This window comes from Sus scrofa, chromosome 14 (genome assembly GCF_000003025.6).
Source record: "Sus scrofa isolate TJ Tabasco breed Duroc chromosome 14, Sscrofa11.1, whole genome shotgun sequence".
Taxonomy (NCBI): domain Eukaryota; kingdom Metazoa; phylum Chordata; class Mammalia; order Artiodactyla; family Suidae; genus Sus; species Sus scrofa.
The window spans coordinates 109,918,653-109,933,835 of record NC_010456.5 but is presented as its reverse complement, the minus strand read 5'-3'; the positions used below and the strand labels follow the sequence as shown (position 1 = coordinate 109,933,835).

At 38.6% G+C, this 15,183-nt stretch overlaps 1 protein-coding gene and 1 long non-coding RNA gene across 5 annotated transcripts in view; one reads left to right on the top strand and one right to left on the bottom strand.

Annotated features, from left to right (window-relative positions):
- HPSE2 (heparanase 2 (inactive)) overlaps window positions 1-15,183 on the top strand; it is a 704,554-nt gene that overhangs the window by 535,229 nt on the left and 154,142 nt on the right. The gene's annotated exons all lie outside the window — the stretch shown is intronic.
- LOC106508431 overlaps window positions 1-15,183 on the bottom strand; it is a 65,145-nt gene that overhangs the window by 32,653 nt on the left and 17,309 nt on the right. The window contains exons 1-3 of one of the 2 annotated variants that reach the window (XR_002338325.1): window positions 10,801-11,837; window positions 9,970-10,093; window positions 7,407-7,488 (exon numbers count right to left, since the gene is read on the bottom strand). This is a non-coding gene — a long non-coding RNA (uncharacterized LOC106508431). Of the gene's footprint in view, window positions 1-7,406; window positions 7,489-9,969; window positions 10,094-10,800; window positions 11,838-15,183 lie in introns of those variants that run through there. The other variant, XR_002338324.1, reaches the window with a different exon arrangement.

The window sequence follows — 15,183 nt, the reverse complement described above, 5'->3', positions numbered from 1 at the left end:
CAAGAGGAGCACTATATAATAATAAAGGGGTAAATTTTCTAAGTTATAATAGTCCAAAACATGCACTTAATATCAGAGATCAAAATACATGAGGCAAAAACTGGCATTAGCTATCCTTGATTTAGGCTAACTACCTTGATAGATAAGATGATAAAAGAGGTTAAGAGACTTGCTTTAAGTCATAAAACTAATGATTGGCAGAACAGGGATCTCCTAGTCCCTTGCCTAGATCACTCTCTAATAAATGAAAATTTTGTTTGAAAAGCTGTTATCTTCACTTAGTTAATGCAAAAACAGACAGGATTAAGAACCACCGGAATAGGGACTCCAGGTGACACATTAGCCTGACACCATCCAGTAGGCTTTTTGTGGAGAGGGCTGATCAGGTAAAGACTTCTCCAAGACCAATTGTGTAGGCAGATCTTGAAATTTTGTCAAGAATAGTTGCACAAGCTAGGGGGGGATTAAAAAAAAAAAGAAAACAGGCTGAAGCTTGGTTTGCCAGTCCAAGTGATGGATCATTCAGGAATTTAGGAGTAGGGACTAGACGGGAAGGAGACTTGGGATGAGGTGCTGAAAACTACTCTGTTGTGGTTCATTGATGGAGGCTGGCTTGAACAGATGATGGTATGGTGCTAAAGGAGCAGGAGAAATGGGTTTAGGGACCTAGGCATGGGAAGAAGCAGATGTCTGAAAGTATGTATGTGGGGCTGGTAGTTGAGTGGTAAGGCTCGTTAGGCTGTGTAGAGGTAAAGAACAGAGGCAAGGAGAGTGGGTTGAGTTTGGGGGAAACCAAAAGATCCCTGAAAGGGGGATTCGGCTCTTGCTTGTTCTTTCCCTCTATTTATTTTTCTGTTCCTCTTTTCTTTATTCAGTTGGCCCTCCATATCTGAGTTCTGTATCCATGGATTCAACCATGGACTGAAAGTATTTGAAAAAAAAGTCCAGAAAGTTCCAAAGGCAATACGTGAATTGCCATCAACTGGCAGTTGTTTACAAAGCATTTACATCATATTTACAACTATTTGCACAGCATTTGCATTGTATTAGGTATTATAAATAACCTAGAAATGACTTAAAGTATGGGAGAGGAGTTCCCATTATGGCTCAGTGGTAACTAATCCAACTAGTATCCACGAGGATGCAGGTTCGATCCCTGGCTCTACTCAGTGGGTTAAGGATCTGGCATTGTCGTGAGCTGTGGTTTAAGTCACAGACGTGGCTCGATCTGGCATTGCTGTGGCTGTGGCATAGGCCAGCAGCTGCAGCTCCAATTCGACCCCTAGCCTGGGAATTTCAATATGCTGTGGGTACAGCCCTGAAAGAGAAAGAAAAAAAAATGAAAGAAAATAAAGTATATGGTTATGTGCAGATACTACACCATTTTATTTAAGGGACCTGAGCATCCACAGATCTTGATACTCATCAGGGCAGGAGATGGGGAAGGGGTTTCTTGTACCAGTCCTCTCACCCTACCCCCTGCCCAAATACCAAGAAAGAACTAATACTTCCTTCTACTATAATTGTTCAAATTATGTAAACAGAATATATCAAATGAAATTTTACCTTTTTTGTTCTTATTTAGAAAGCTAACTATCGTGTCTCTCAAGAAAATAAACAGAACCTATTTGCTTTTGATTTCTGTCTTGATTAACTCCTGATTGATCAGGTCTTTAAAATGGAAATAATTCTTTAAAAGGGGGCTGTTCTTCTACTTAAAAATCTTTCCAATGATAGCAGTCAGTTTGCTTTGTCTTCATGTTCAAATACCTGTTCTTAATCACAAAGGTGACAACATGCTGATGTTTTTCCTGATTCTCAGGTCCTTCTGGGTTCAGTAACCAAACTGACTTTGCAAGAGATTTCAGGAAAAAGACTAGGATACTTTAGGGTACCATGAAAATTTCAACTCTGAAATTTTTTAAAGAGAAAGATGTTGAGAACATTCCTTTATGGAAAGAGATATGTGAAATTTTACCTTGGAATTATGATATTAAAATTCCTATTAACTAAATAAATCTAATCAAATCATTAATCAGTTACAAATAATATAATTTTACATTCTGAGTACCAGTCCAAGGAATTTGAATTTTATTTCATGCTACTGATATGATTTATCATATTTATCAGCTAGAAAGTAAGTATATGCTATGATTAAACATCATACAGCTCTGACTTCAAATATTGGCCTCTGCATTTACTAGCAAGGTATTTTACTTCTCTGAGACTCAGTTTCTCCATGTGCAAAACATGAACACTAATAGACTCTGCCTAGAATCTGGAGTATAGCTGGCATATAGTATGCACTCCATAACTATATTTGAATAAATTAGTTATCTCATAATATTATGTGAGAATTATATAATATATGTGATGCATAACACATAGTAAGCATTCAGTAGCTCAGTAGTTTTATACAATCATCATTCTGCTAAAATGGTGGAGGGAATTTTATTGTTTTTGGGAGAGTGATATCTAAGCATTTCTCCTAAGCAATCATAACTAGTTATCTTCTGGTTATAACTTTTAATTTAGTCAGATATTTAAAATTGAAAATCTGACATTTGAGCACCCTCATTTATTATGGAAGACTCTTTCTTACATCGTCCATTATATGCACCTCTTTTGCATATACAGAGGCGGCAGAAAACATTTTTCAAGCACACAGAAACTTAGGGAATATTTAGTTATGCATGAGACTTTGTTGAAAAATCAACTTGAGGATGAAGAAGCCAAATAACAGCAGAAAGAGACATGATAAAGAAATGATGGTAAAAGGATCGGTTGTAATGGCAAATGAATTTTCTACTTTTTTTTTTTTTTTTTTTTTTTTTTTTTTTTTTTTTTTGGTCTTTTTGCTATTTCTTGGGCCGCTCCCGCGGCGAATGGAAGTTCCCAGGCTAGGGGTCTAATCGGAGCTGTAGCCACCGGCCTATGCCAGAGCTACAGCAACCCAGGATCCGAGCCGCGTCTGCAACCTACACCACAGCTCACGGCAACGCCGGATCGTTAACCCACTGAGCAAGGGCAGGGACCAAACCCTCAACCTCATGGTTCCTAGTCGGATTCGTTAACCACTGCGCCATGACAGGAACTCCAATTTTCTACATTTAAATATTAAGATTAAAAATTACAATTTAAATTGCTGAAATTGCAGTTAAAAATAAACATAAAAACTTCAAGAGTGATGGAGTATACATACTTTTCCTTATTTCTCATTCCTCTGATTAAATACAACTAAACCCTAGCCATTATTTATAAAAACAAACCTGAAACAATTCTGAAATTTGGAGAGAAGAAGGCAGACTGGAACCAGGGAAGAGTGCAGTGGTGAGCTTCCTGGTTCGGGGATTTTTTTGCCTCATATATCCCAGACTTGGTTCCAGAGAGAGACTGGAAACCTGGAAGCACCAACAGATACAAACAATGCCTAAAGAAAAGCCAGATCTCTCTAAAGAAGCAGGAAGGAATAACCTAGCAAAGTAGAAACAACAACCACTCTACTCTAATCACACAACCACAGGAAAAAACTGTGGTTCCATCCCCACCCCTACCCCTATCAGCAAAAACCAAGCAGGGAGCCAAAACTTTGACCCTCACTGTGCTGTAATAAGGTACCTCAGTGCCCCCACCAGAGTGTCATCAGTAAAGACCTAGTGAGGGGTGCAAGGACTTTCATCCCTGCTAGATTACAACAGAGATCCTCCCCACCATCCCTACTCATTGTTAGTAGAGACCAAATGAAGAGGTGAGTTCCCACCCCTAGCAGTTAGAAATGAGGTGACTCTTCCACTCCCCCCAGGATGCTGTCAGAAGATACCTAGTGGAGAGTCAAGACTTTTACCACTACCCAGCAGTAATAAGGCTACTCCCCCACCCTTGTCAGTGGTGGCCATGTGGGGAGCAGTAACAAGGCACTCCTATCCTTGCAGTCAGGGTAGTATAGTATATCAGTGGAGGCCTAGGGTGGAGTTGGAACTCCTATATCCACCCACCAGTAATAAGGTTCCCTAATCCATGAGTGTCAGTGAAGGCCCAGTGCAGAGCCTGGACTTCTACCCATCCTTGGCAGTATGGAGGCAGTATTCCTTCTTTACCCTGCCAGAGTGGTATCAGAGGAAGCCACCCAAAACAAAATATTTAAAGAAAATTCAGACTCTTACAGTGCAATATCCCAAATGACTAGATAGCATGTGAAAATCACGTGTCATGCCAAGAACCAGAGAAATATCAACTTGCATGAGAAAAGATAATCAATAGATGCCAACATTAAGATAACAGAAATGTTCAAATTATGAGGATATTAAAGCAGCAATCATAAAAATATTCAGTGAGCAATTACAATACATGAAACAAATAAAAAATAGAAAGACTCAGCAAAGAATTAGGAAGTTTCAACAAGGAAATAAATGATATGAAGAACCAAATTGAAATTTTAGAAATGAAAATAAAAAAAATGAAATTAAAAAGAATTTGTACATGTATGTGTAACTGGGTCACCATGCTGTACAGCAGAAAAAAAAATTGTATTGGGGAAATAACAATTAAAAAAAAAAAGCTCAGTGGCTAGGCTAAACAGCAAAATGGAAAAGATAGATGAAAAAAAAATCAGTGAACTTGAAAGACAGAATAATAGAAATTACCCAATCTGAATATCAGAGAAAACAAAAAGGAAAAAAAAAAAAAAAAAAAAAAAAAGAACAGTCTCAAGGATCTGCCAGACCAAAAGAAAGGATTTAAAGTTTATGTCAAGAGAGTAAGACTGAAAACATACTGGGAGAAATAATGGCTGAAAATGTCCCAAATTTGGCAAAAGACTTAAAGTTATAAATTCAACAAACTGAGTAAACCCCAAACAGATAAACTCAATCCATAACGAGACAAATCATAGTCAAGCTACTAAAAGCTAAAGACCAGAAAATCTTGAAACCAGTGAGAGAAATGGCACTTCACTTACAGGTAAAAAAAAACAATTCAAATGACAGTAGATTTTGTTTCATCGGAAGTCATGGAGGCCAGAAGGAAGTTGCACAACATTCTTTTAAGGGGCTGAAGGAAAGAATTGTTTACCTAGCATTCTATATCCAGCCAAAGTATCCTTTGGGAACGAAAGACAAGACTAATAAAGACTAATAAAGAAAACAAGACAATAAAGAAAACAGAATTTGTTGACAAAAACCTCCCTAAAAGGAATGGCTAAAATAAGTTTTTTAAAAAGAAAAAAAAAAAAAGGAAACTCAGAATATCACATAGGAAGAAAGACAAACAAAAAGGTAAAGACAATAACTGCAATAGGCTTTTTTTCTGCTCATGAGTTTTCTAAATTATTTTTGATGTTTAAGGCAAAACTTACAACACTGGCCGATGTGGTTGTCAATGTTGTAGAAAAATAGGAATAATACCCTTATCTTTCACAGAGATAGGCAATTGTTACATGCCGTCTAAAGTTGAACTTAGTCAAAGCAAAAGCATGATGCCATCTTTTTAAATGTTTTATATAAAACATTTTAAGGAAGTAGTATCTGATATTTATAAATATTTATTTTGCTTTATCTTCTTTTTCTTGTGTTACATTCAAATACCTTTAAATTTGAATATAGCATATACAATGTGATAATGTTGCTGTAAAATTACTGATGTAAGTATTTTTATAAAGTCATGTATGTATGATTTTCTCTGAATGTTGATAAAGGTAGTACATTGAGATTTGCTTTAATTACTACATTCTTTGTAGTTTTTGTTATGATTAATGTTTTAAAATGAGTGTGTATTTTTGTAAAAGAATTATTATATTTTAAAATTATGAAAAAAAAAAGAAATGGAGTTCCCGTCATGGCGCAGTGGTTAACGAATCCGACTAGGAACCATGAGGTCGCGGGTTCGATCCCTGCCCTTGCTCAGTGGGTCAAGGTTCCAGCCTTGCCTTGAGCTGTGGTGTAGGTTGCAGACGTGGCTCAGATCCCGCGTTGCTGTGGCTCTGGCATAGGCCGGTGACTCCGCTCCGATTCAACCCCTAGCCTGGGAACTTCCATATGCCACGGGAGCAGCCCAAGAAATGGCAAAAAGACAAAATAAATAAATAAATAAATAAATAAAAATAAAATTATGAATCAAAATAATATAGCATTTTAAAATATGTTTATATTAATAATACCTAAATTACACAAAAATGCAAATACTAAAATAAAAAATATCCTACTAGGAATGTTTTCTTTGTGGGGGGAGCTCAATTCACATACCATACAACTCAAAGATCCACTTATATTTACCTCCACCTTGAAATCTAACCAGTAAATGGCTATTGCTCTCTCTCTCTCTCTCAATCTCTTTCTTTGAATACATATGGACACATATATACACATGCATGTGTGTACATACACATATATTCATGGTAAACAGTTCCTTTTGAGGTTTTTATGGTGAGAGCCAGGCTTTCTTTTAAAATGAAGAAGTGGCAATTATTGTGAAAGAATTATATTGATGTAATTTTTTCTAGGTGCAATACTTATACATCTATCTGGGTTTTCTCTAGGTGCAATATTCTACACAGTGAGTATACTTTAAGAAGGTATAGTTCTATGACATTGAGTTTACTGGGCATTAAAGTTCAATGCAGGAACTAAAATATACAGGGTATTGGTGAGTGTAGCTAGAGAAGTAGTCTGGTGTTTTGTGTGTGTGTGCATGTGTGTGAGTGTGCACACACATGCACACACACGCACAGTTATGAATACTGGGTATCTAGAAATAAGTAACATCATGCGGGGGAAAGTCGAACCTCTGGTTTTCCTTCTTGTGTGATGCATGCAAGTTAGGACATGTAATTTCATTGACAATGATGATGCGTAAATAAAGTCTACCTCAAACTATGGCTATCCCTCAGAGTGAAAACTCAAGTTTTCACCAGAAGCCTAACGGAGAATACTGGATGTAGAGTCAAAAGGCTGCCACTCACTGATATGTGACCTTTATTAATTGACCTCCCTTCCAACATTCTAGATTCCACGTCCTCTCTGTTCATTTAATCACCCTGGATTCAATTCGCCTAAGTATAGAAGAATACGAATAATCTCTCCCGAATAATCTCTCCCGTCCTCAGCTGTCCTTATGCAGTATTAGAATTCAATCCATTGTTGACAGTTACCCATTCAATTCAAACTAGAATTAAATAGAGTTTTCTGGGTTAATCTTTTTATTTTCATACCAGGGACCAGTTTCTTTCAAAGAATAACCTCTTTATTATGAACTGTTGGTCAGAAATATTGATTGGTATAATGGAGTTTTGTTGTAATGAATACCTATGCACTAGGAAATATAACACTTATTTTAATAAATAAACCCCCAAATCTCAGTGGTCTAACAATATAAGTTTTTTCTCATTAATGTCACATCCAGTGCTGAGATACCTAGTGGATGGCCTTCAATGTGGTATTCCAGGACCCAGGTTTTTTCCGTCTTGTGACTTCTTTTGGAGAAACTTCCATTCATCTGGCAATGAAGAAAAGACACTATAAGGAAGGACATGTCTTCTTAATTTCTGCTCAAAAGTGATACACTTCTCCAACTACTTTAGCCTAAAGTGACACATTACATCTGGTCACGTTGCTTTGACCTGTTTAGTCTTACGGGCACCCCTCATGTGACAGGGACAGAGATATAATAGGTTCTGGCTGAGCAGCTGCTTCTTGGCAACAGCTCTGCACTGTGGAAGAGGAGCACACAGCTTTGGTGGTCAGTAAATTATCTCCACCCTATCCAGGGGAGCAAGCCCAGGTGAATGTGGGGCTCAGCTCATTGCCTCCCCCCTTTCAAGGATCACAGCTTGAGTTGGCTGCTGTCTGATTCCTTCAAACAGTTGTTTTATATTTTTATGTTGGATTTCAAGTTATCTATGATTGGATGGTAATTCTGATCTCTTCCATGATGGCTGGAACAGGAAATACTACTTGACTTGGTTTTAACCCAGCATTTCTTAAACTTATTTGACCCTGGAGCCCCTTTTCTTCATACAACAATTAATAATAAAATAATTCAAAAAGCATTTTTGCAAGAGAAAGGGTAAAATTATACCACCTTCATTCCTTTACTTATTTTCCCAGGTTTTTGCTTTTGTAATTGTTTTGCTTTTGTTTTTATTTGTTGTAATTTTTTTTTTTTGAGAAGTTTGCATTTAGTTCAGTGTTGTTTAAGTGGTCAGGCTAGTTGAAGTAGGCAGGACTAAAGGAAGCTGAAAAGCAACTGTACTTGATTACAGGACAAATGAAGTCGGCACAGTAGTCTGTATAGCTCTCACACTTGGCAGAGCAGAGGGAGAAGTTTTAGGTGTCTGTCACCTAGTACCTACTTAAGTCTCCGATTTCCTAATTACTATATCTCTTTGAGCCGCAATTTATAATCTGAAAAGTGAGAAGTATTCATGAGTGTTAAATGAGACACCATATGTAAAATAGCTACAAATAATAAGGAACTTAATACATAGATGGCTCCTCCCTTCCTCTTTCTCTTTTCTATGTTCTTCTAGTTCATAATACACTAACCTAATTATAGGTAAGTTAGTTGTGCTGTTCTGCTACAATGGCAGTTATATGCAAAGGGGTCAGGGAAAGGATGTGGTAACTGTATAAGGTCCCAATTCACCAACACTGAATTTAAATAAATACGACACATAGGTGGTTAGATTCCAGGAACTTAGACCGTGTCATTCCTATTATTGATAGCCCAATATTATGTTAACAATGAAGCTAACGACTTGAGCTTCAAGCCCTTCACTTGCATTGGTTCCTAGGAGTACTTGGAGTTGCTGAGAATTTTAGGATGTTCTAGATGGTGAGGGGAGAGCCTTGCTATGTAAACATTTCTGGTAAGTTGCCTAAAGAGCTCTCGGAAAAGAAGGGACTTAAAAAAGTTTCTGGGAGTTGGTTGTGATTTATTTTGTCATTCTATATAAATATTTACTTTTGTCCCTAATTTTGTGTTTTGAAATGTAAACAACCTGTTTACATATCAGACCCTAAACACATGGATCCACTCTTGCCCACCCTTTGGGTGCCGTCACCTGCTACTACTCTGAAGATTCCCGGAGGTGCCCACTCTGAACCCACTTTGATTACCAGAGCTGCGGATGGCTTTCCTATCCCTCTCCTCCCCTGCTCCCCTAGATCTCTCCTCAGCACTGCTAGGATCAAGGGCCAGCTGTTTGAGCCCATGCCAGACACAGTGTCTCTCCACATGCACTCTGTTCACTGGGGAGAGTAATTAGGGCTGGAGGCTTAGGACCCAAAGTATGCAAGGAATTAGGAGAGAGAAACGTTTAAGAAAATAGGGCCCTTGGGACAATACTTGAGCCTCAGGGTCACCCTTTTGGCTCCTTGTTAGCTTATACAGGCACTCATGCTTTCATTAATTGTATTTTTTGAGTACCCATTATGTGCCTGATGCATTGCCCACCACCCTGACCTTTACTTTCATAATTTTTCAATGATAACATTTCTCCAGAGTACAGACTCTGAAATTCCTGAACCACAACCTTTAGTCAGCTGGGTGATTCCTGAATGGATTATATAGGCACTGGTTTAAGAAAAGCCAAAGAAAAAAAATCTATATTTTGTAGGATCTTTTTTTCCTAAGAGTATTCATTTCATCCAAGCTTTACCTGCCTAATGTAGTAGCGGGTACTACCACTGCTTCCTAGGTTGACCCAAAGCAAAGAAGATCAAGAATAATGTCACCTCAGAAAACCTAAAGGCAAGTGTGAAGAATAATGTGCCCCACAGGAACCCAGAGTGAGGCCTTTTGAGGAGGAGCAGATACAATTTATAAAGCTTTGCAGAGACTCAAGTCAACCTCTCCAGTGTTTGGCTTCAAGGTGTCAGAATAGGTTTTATAGGTCAACAGCGTTGTTCTAATGATTATCCAAGCTTCTCCCAAATTGGGGGGGGGCAGGGCGGGGACCCAGTTTTATGGAATTACCTTCCCAGTTGGCAGGCTGGGTGTTAGAATTCTGAGCAGACTGCCCCTCCTCCCTGAAAGCAGCAGGCTGCAAAATAGGTCCGGAAATTCCTGAGCATTGGGAAGCCAGCACTAATGCAATTACCTGAAATAAAAGAAGGGGTCAGATAATAAGGGGCAAAGGTTTTCCTTTTAAAGCAAAGAGCCAGGTAAACAAAACCAGCTGCCCCTGGAGCCAACAAACTCTCCTTATTAAATGTTTTAAGAGGCTAATGGGCATAAGTGGCTAATTGTAGTACAATCCTAAAGACTAAATCTAGGGGCCTGGAGAAAGGGGGTAGGTGGATCAGAGTTAAAACCGGGCTGGCAGAGACAGAAAGGAGATGAGACCTGCCCCTGGCAGTGAATCACTAACTGACCAGAATGGAATTAAAATAAGAGTAAGAGGATTTCCCCTGGAGTCTCTAATATTTCTGTCAGTTTCTCTGTGCTATGGGCTTGGAAATCTCAGCTGGGACAGCTTTAATTTTATATGCTAGTGGAATAGGATCTGGAATAACAAATTATGGGAAAGATTATGTGTATTTACTATGGAAAAGTCCGAAAGGTTATATGGCCAAGTGTTAACTGTGGGTCTCTCCAGGTGTTGAGCTTGTCAGTGATATTTTTGTATTTTAATTTTGTTGATATGCATTTTCTAATTTATCTATAATAAGCACTTGTTTCTTTTATAATAAACAGATAAAGGGCAATGTTTGAAATAAAATGAGATATTAAATTTGAGATAAAATTTAAAACTAAGGCAAGCAAGAGATTTGGTGAATGCATTACTAAGTTGTTCCATTTACTTACCATATGTATGTGTGTACTCTGCCATCTGTACCACCTCCTCACATGTACCCTTGATATGACCTTCCAATCTAGAGGCCAGCAGAGGAAGGAAGGATGGTTGCTGATACTGAGCCAGACAGGCTATTTGTCCACACACAAAGGTTTCAAGCTCACTGCATTTGTAGTAATAGCTCACAGAAATGTTATTTCTGCACAGCCTCTCCTGGCTTCCGCTTTTAGTTCCGCTCTCCTGGCAGCCACTTGTGATGTGATCCTAAGAGATGCTGAAATGTCAAGAGAACTTGGATTATAACTATGATTTCCCTGAAAGTATCAGTCTAAGTGTTTCTGGAACCAACCTTTCCCAGGGTTTATGTGGAAGATTCCTTTCTCTCTCTTTCCTTCCCTGGATCCTTCCTTTCCTCTCTGATTTGTTTGGTGTTCTGATGCCTTTGCAGCCATTACTAAACAAGCTAACTCTTGAGGGGAGAGAGGGACTCGTTGGTAGCTCAGAACCATCTTTAGAGGAAAGCGGAGTGTTGCCCTGAGTTCACTGGACAGTAAGTTGAAAGCCAGTCCTACTTCATTATACCCAGTCTTGGTTAGAAATCACCATTTTTATCATTTTTAACAATGTACTCTTACCAAGTGGTCATCACAGGCCATCATGTCAAATCTAAATGATATATTGAGCCCTTTATCATAGATAGCTTCTACCAGAGAATCAAAGCTCTGTAACAAGGAGGACTTTTTCAAATAACTACAGATTTGTGGACATTAATTGTTTTCTTAGAAGCTTCACATTTATGAAGGGCAAGTGAAGCAAGCTAACTGTTCAGGGGTACCCAAGCAAAGGCTCAGGTATTTATCAATTCATACCTATGGTTAAAATACTCCCTCTCTTAAAAGGAATACTAAACTCTGGAGGACCAAGTTATTTCCGTAGTATAATATAAGTGTGGGTTTATGTTTGCAAATGAAATTTGCTGAAACTTAAGGAGTTCCTGTCATGGCTCAGCAGTTAACGAACCTGACTAGTATCCATGAGTATGCATGTTCAATCCCTGGCCTCGCTCAGAGGGTTAGGGATCTGGTGTTGCCGTGAGCTGTGATGTAGGTTGCAGATGTGGTTCAGATCCAGAGCTGCTGTGACTATGGTGTGGGCCAGCAGGAACAGCTCCGATTCGACTCCTATCCTTGCAACCTCCATATGCTGCAAGTGCAGCTCTAAAAAAGACAAAAAAGAAAAAAGAAAGAAAGAAAGAAAGGAATTGGGTGAAACTTTGATTATTTGATAGTTTGATAATATGGGGATTCCTTTGACATCCAAATATGACTCTGACTCGGATTAGAGTTATTAAAAAGACACAGTGATGGTCAGGGTAAGGAAGGAAGGGACTCTTATCTGGGCCAAAAATAGAGGCAATGCCCGGGGCCATATTTGAGAAGCATTTTAGAGAGTGTCTGGTATTTCTGTTAACTTTCTCTTATTCTCTTAGAGAGCTCATCTACAGTCATGGCTCCATTCATTACTTACAAACCAAAAAAAAAAAAAAAAAAAAAAAAAAAAAAACCACCCAGGTCAATATTTTTTGTCTCAACTATTCTCTGTACCGACTTCTCACATCTCCAACTCCCTGTTGTATATTTTCTCTTTGATATTCTTTGTGTCTTTGATATCTCAAATGGAATCACTTATCTCCTTTGACAAACCTAAAACCTCGTCTGACTAGCCTGCATATCCTTGGCACCAATGTTCCCTAAGACATTCTCTCTCATAAGCTCATGATCATCATTGGCTACACCCTTCTTGTCTTTCTTACACTATAGAAGCTTTATTTTATTAATTCTTCCTTCACAGGCTCTCCGCTTTTACTTTTTCCATGACCTCCCTTACTTAGACCCAGATTCCTTCTTGCCTGCACTGTTGAGATAAGATAACCTTGTTACACTGGTTTCCTGCCTGGAGCTCTCCCACTCCAGTCTAATTCATAGCCCACAGGAATCGCCTGAAACCAACTGAAAGTGATTGAATCCAGCTTGTTAGGTTAAAAATGGGGCCAAGAATAGGGCCCCATTTTTTTAACCTTAATCTTAATAAAAAGATTAAGCCAAACTTTTTTACTGGAATTCTTCCCCCACGTGTCACATAAAGAAGGAATTGGACTATTCCTAGGTCCAAGAAAATAGCCATTGCGTGGACAGGCAGCCAATTTTAGGTCTTCCCTGGATTTGAACTAAGTACAGTGGAATGGTACTTAGGAGTGTATGAGTGGGTTACCTGTCCTAGATGATCACTTTTCAGGGATGCTGTCATAGGCTTACATGCTTTAGACCACATGATCCTTAAAAGTTTTTTCAAACTGCAAATCTTTGCAACATAATCACAGCCCTTTCCAGCTCTCCCTCTGACTCCCACCTACTGGGAATCCAGTCTGTTCTTGCTGCTACATACTCCCCTCATTCCAAATCCTGCAGTGAATGAACATGCTGTCCTTTTCTAGACAGATGTTCCCCTGCTCACCCCACTCCATAGCTTTTCAGTCTAGGTTGCTACCACCTTAGGGTAGATTTGGTTATTGAATACCTTTTATGTGCCACATTCTGTGCCCACCATTTCTCCTGATTTTATGGGTACAGTAACTATGAAAATACTACAGGTTTGGGGTTCTTTTCTAACCAGTTTTAAAGCAGGGGAAACCCAGTATCATATAGGTAGTAAGGGGCAAAGCTTGGACTGAACAAGGCTTTGTGTACTTGAGAAAAGAGACAAAAGGAAGGAGAGGAAGAATGAAGGCCCCTCAACCCTTGGCCATAGATTTTATGGGACAGGAAGCATGTTCACAGGGAATCCTGCGTATTGAAAAAGTACATCTGGTATTGTTATCTCAATGAGTATTAAACTATATGTGTTGTTAGCAAAACTTGTAAACTCTGATGTTTAAAATAGTTACTGGAGCTAACAAAGAAAGAAGAAAAAACTACAAATTTGATTAAAACATAAAAGAACCCTAATTATAGGCATTTTTATCGTATGCATAGTCATCATGTATTACAGTAACATATATTCATGTCCTTCAGTGTGTCTTAGATTAACATTGCATGAGTTATTTTTTATTTATTTATTTATTTATTTATTTTGTCTTTTTGCCTTTTCTAGGGCTGCTCCTGCAGCATATGGAGGTTCCCAGGCTAGGGGTCTAATCAGAGCTATAGCCATCGGCTTACACCAGAGCCACAGCAACTCGGGATCTGAGCTGCGTCTGCCACCTACACCACAGCTCAGTGCAACACCGGCCAGGGATCAAACCCAAAACCTCATGGTTCCTAATCGGATTCATTAACACTGAGCCATGATGGGAACTCCGGAGTTCTTTTTAATTTTAACATTGCAGTGTTTTCATATGCCTAGCTTTCAGATAGTATGCTATCTAATCACAACTTTTAAAAAATCAGAGGTGCTAATAGTGAATCACCAATAGGAGGAGGCCGTGAGGTATCTGACATGGATATGCCCAGCTCTGTGTATTGCACATAATAAATGTTAATTGGATCTGAGTCTAGCATCTGTAGCTGGAATGAGGTGAACGATCATGTCATTGGTTTTATTCCCTAATATAAATAACCACAAAATTTTCAAAACATGTACTCTTTGACACAATTTCACCTTAAGAATTCTATACACACACATAATTTAGTCAGTCCTTTATCATTGATGACTATTTTTATGAGCTGAAAGTTAGAGAAATCGAAAAGAACTAAGTATGTTGAATGCCTACTGTGTGCCAGACACTTTAGGTTTGTTTGCTTCCTCTCCAGTCAATCCTGAGAAGTAGATATGTTACTTCTCTTTTAAGAATAAAGAAACTGCGGGCTGTTAAGGCATCTTGCCCAAGATCATATAGGTAGTAAATACCCGATTTAGAATTTGACCTCAGTTGTCTCTGGCCTCCAAACCCATACTCTTTCCAATATACCAATGATTTAAACACTGGGTTCTCTGGAAAGGTGTGAGGTGGTGAAGGATGCCAAGGGGAAGAATGAATGGAGGAACTCATCTCCCACCCTCAACCAGAGCACCTGGTTGAAAATGCAATTAAGAAAGAATTTTAAGCATTCCACTACATCACATATTGGTATGGAAATTTAACTTTTAAAAGAATTTTCACATAATTCTAGAATATGTACTGATTAGTTGGTGTCTTACTAAAAATGATATAATCCATCATTATCCATAAGCCAAAGAGACCCATGTGGTTTTGGAAAAGGCACCCAGGAGTCATAAGCATTATTTAAATTAAATTGATTTAATTGGAATTTTGTAAAGATGGGCCTTGGGAGGCTTGAAATAATGAACATCACCTAACCCTGGTCGTAATCTTCAGAGTAGGGATCCAGATGGAG